Here is a 4,446-nt window from a genome sequence, read left to right as displayed (position 1 = left end):
GACAGGATTTTGTAAAGAGTGGTAGGTGTGTATCATAACTGGGCACTTTTAGCTCCCTAACCACACAACAGTTTATAAAAGCACTGGCAGCCTTTAATAAATCTCTGTATCTGCAGCAAAGTCTCTTAACCTTCCTGCCACCACACCCCAGCTGAGGCATAGGAATGGATTTGGACACAGGCCTTTTCCTCAGCATCATTAAATGGGAATGTTCTTAGTTGGTGTTCTATTTTCTTTATTTATTTTGGAGACAAATAGATCACAGCATTCAGTTCAAGGAAAAAAAAAACAAGTCCATCCTGCAAAGTCAGTGAGCAAGTACTGGATATTGATACTGATGTTCTCCAAGTGCTGGAATTCATTTTGCAGAGTTTGTCACTTTTCTAATTGAAAAAGCTGTCTCTGCAACATTTAGCAACTAAAAATACCAAGTGATGAAGCACAAGGAGTGGGGGAAAAAAAAAAAAAGCCAAGCACTCAGCAGCAGACATCTGCCACCCTGATTTGCAGGCCATACAGCAAGGACACTGAGAAATGGAGCACCGAGGTGTCCCCATCAGCACATCCCCAGGGTGATGCTTCCTGGAGTGGGGCACACGTGTTCTCAGCAAAGAAAAACAAGGGAATTCTTACAATCAGCAATTGGCTGTAGGTGTGTGAACAAGGATTTGCTTAACACTTAATGCATAATATTAATTCTGCATTCAAATGACAGGCAGCTGTGTACAAAACAGTAGGTCTTAAATAAAGACAGGTTCAGCTTCAAAAATTAAATTATGCCTATTCGGTCCTTCCTTCCAGCCTCACATCTTGTTTTTTGGTAAAATTTCTGGGTAAAAAAAAAAAATTGGGAATCAGGTTCTCAACTCATTTTTGCATAACAAGAAAAAAAATCACTTTTCAGACCCTCACAAGTTACCCTGAAATTAGCTGGAATCACAAAGCAGAATTAGTGATTTTATTTTTCACTACTGGGGTTCGTGTCTTGAATTTTCAGTGTAGTTAATTGTTTTGTTTTGGTTTGTTTTTTTTTTATGTTCTCTTTGTGTGTGTCTGTAAAATGAATCTGCTGAATGAAGGCTTCTGCACCAGAGTTTCTCTCAATGACTTTAATCAAAGTCTAATTGAATTAGCACATGGATGTGAACATGAGCTGCCCACATTTATAGGCTAAGGATCTGTTAGTTTCTCAGGACTCTTTTTTACACCAATTACTATTATGACAAATTTGAAAATCCATTCAATTCACTCTGATGTGTTATTGCCAAAAATATCTGAAATTTGATATTTCTTAAGAAACAGAATCCTTGCCTTCTGGTGAAATTGGTAGTCAAGAAACAAGCAAGATTCTCATTTCTCCCACTGAGAAAATTCAATGACTTAGCAATGAAAATGATATTTAAAGGATCTTAAAAGTTCAGCTGCTGCCAAAATTATTCCAGCATATAAAAGCAACAAAATTTGAATTTGCCTCTATCTGATGTGATTGCCTAGTATACTTTGAAAAGATAATTGAAATAATTCCTGAATCCATAATTATTTTTATGACACCCTAATTTTGGGCTGTGTCAGATGGAGGGTTATTCTAAACTACTTGAACTCTTTCTGTAGTGGGCATGAAGAAGAACTTGTGCAGAGGAGGCACGGAGATGCTGCCAGGGCTGGAGCCCCTCTGCTCTGGAGCCAGCCTGGCACAGCTGGGGCTGCTCCCCTGCACAAGAGAAGGCTGCAGGGACACCTGAGAGCCCCTGCCAGGGCCTGCAGGGGCTCCAGGAGAGCTGCCCAGGCACTGGGGACAAGGCCTGCAGGGACAGCACACAGGCCATGGCTGCACTGCCACAGGGCAGGCACACATTTTGGGATGTTGGGCAGGAATTGGTGGCTGGGAGGGTGGGCAGGCCCTGGCCCAGGGTGCCCAGAGCAGCTGTGGCTGCCCCTGCATCCCTGGCAGTGCCCAAGGCCAGGCTGGATGGGGCTTGGAGCAGCCTGGGATAGTAGAAAGTCCTCCTGCCCATGGCAGGGTGTGGAATGAGATGCACTTTAAGATCCCTCCCAACACAAATCCTCCTGTGATGGCTGTTTGTGACTCTCCAGAGAAGCACACAGAGCTTGAGGGATAGTTGTCCAAAATGAATACAATTAACCAGATAATACTTCTCTATCACGTATAAAAAAGGAGTCAAGCCACTGAACAAACATCAACACATCTACATTTTACATGGCTAAGCTGAGGCCACAGAAATCCTACTTGACGGATCCCCAGCTGTTCTTACCAGGTTTTGTAAGTTGGCACAGTATTTCAATGGGTTCCAGAGTGAGAACTGTGACTGTGATGCTTCACCAGTATCAACATCAAAGCACAAACAGCTTTACTGATGAGAAGACCTTGGCAGTGTTTCTGTAAACAGACACTTGAATCCATGGGAGAAGCAAAGGAAACAAATCTAAAAGGAGCTCTGATGTGTCTTCCAATATTAATGACCTAAGACTTGATGATCACAAAATTTTCAGATGAATTTGTGATAGATAGCAAACACAAAGACATCATAAACAGAAAAAGGCATAAGTCTCTGACTGCAGATATCTATGAGATGAGAGCACTGTGTCTGATGAAAAAGTAACGTAGCTAAAATATATTGATGTTGTTTTTCTGCCCAGCAAGGGGGACAGCACTGGTACTCGGGAAAACTTCAGTTCTGCAAGAATTTAGGAAAATGCATTATACCCATAAGAATCAGTAAACTTTTACTTGTGGCCCAGCCAAAACCACTGAGTTCAAGAATGTAGAACATCTTTTACTCTGCCCTCATCTTCTCTATTTTCTCCCAAAGACAACTCATGTCATCTCACACAAGAAAACCAAATTTTTCCAAGAAGTTTGAGAGGCTGAGAAGCCCATGTAGTGTTATGAATCATAAAGATATAAAAGCACTAAAATATAAAAGCCCTTTTCACCTCTGTTGACTCTTATCCCAACTCAAACATGGTCTCTTCTCATTATTTTAAGTAAGAGTAATAAGATCTTCTTTCTCTTCAGGTATCTAAATTTTGACCAAAAGGCCCAACTTTTGCTCAAAACTCCAGGAATACTAAAAGTGTTCTCTTTACTTTCTCTATTCCTGCCTTTCTACATTTTATGTCCTTCTAACTTGACCCAATGCACTATTCCATTTGTACACTCCTTGTTGCCCAGTTCATGCCATGGGATGCTCCCTTCATCAGAGCAGCCTGGCTCCATTTTTCCCAGGAGCGATAGAAAGTCCTGTTTGGCCTCCAAAGTCCTGGATGGACCATGGATCTGACCCAGTGGGAGTGTGTTTTGGGATGGTCTATACAGAGCAAGATAGCACCTGCCACAGAAACATTTTGTCTTTCCACCACCAGAGTTTAATTCAGAGGACAAATTCAGTCTAAATACACAACTATTAGTTCTGCATTTACTTTCACTTCCTTCAAGAGATAATTTCCAACAGTATGTATCAGCCACTGCTCATTATTTGTTGATGAGAAATATGGGGAATGGTTGAGAAAAAGAACACAATAATAACAAAAAATGGAAAGTAGGAAACAAGCCAGGATAGAAATTTGCAGGCCTGGGACTTTGGCCACAAAAATAATATTTTCCTTTCATCCTCCTTGTCATTACTAATATTTTCTTAACTTATTCCCTCTGCTACACTCACTAAAATAAGGCAATAGTAGAAAATTTGATGCAAACAGAGCAACATATCTCTCAAAAAACAACCTGACTGATGGATTGGCAAGAGAAGGGTCAGCTCAGGGCTGGATCCATGGTCCTGTTTGTCTCTCCCAGCATGAGTTCCCAGCTGCAAACAAGCCAGCAGTGCTCAGGTCCAGGGTTTGCTCCAAAGCTGTGGTGGGAGCAGCACAGCTTGGCTGGTCACTCGCTTCTGTGATCTACAGCCAGCACCATCCCTTGCCTGAGGATCCAGGCTGGAAAACAGAGCAGGAGTTGTCACACTGGATCAGCATAAGCTCCAGCGAGCCAGCCCTTGGCTTTTGAAAACTGGGATGGAGTTGTCTGCACACGGAAGAGGCTTTGCAGTCACAGGTAGTTGTGGGCTGGCTTTTGCCCCGCAAAACAGTGGTTTAACATCCTGTCTAAGAGAGAAAACATCCCAGATCACCCAGATCACCTGGCTAGGGCTGTACTATTGCTTTGAATTCATGGAGATTGTGTCCAAATTGAGAGCATGCCCTTCAATCCAGCTGCAAATATTCCCACCACACTTATGAAGCTCAAACCTCTGCTGTCTGTTGGGGAGAGCAAATAACACTGGACACAATGCACATTGCTGTCAGTCTTGACTTCAGTTTGTTCTTCTGATGGCCATGAGCTGTGCATTACTGAACAGCCCTGTTGTACTTTTTGGTGTGTTTTTCCAACCTCTTGGCGACAATGGCAGCTTGAATTTCAGAGGTTAA

The sequence above is a fragment of the Passer domesticus genome, chromosome Z, assembly GCF_036417665.1.
Source record: "Passer domesticus isolate bPasDom1 chromosome Z, bPasDom1.hap1, whole genome shotgun sequence".
NCBI classification, from domain to species: domain Eukaryota; kingdom Metazoa; phylum Chordata; class Aves; order Passeriformes; family Passeridae; genus Passer; species Passer domesticus.
This window is presented reverse-complemented; position numbering follows the sequence as displayed.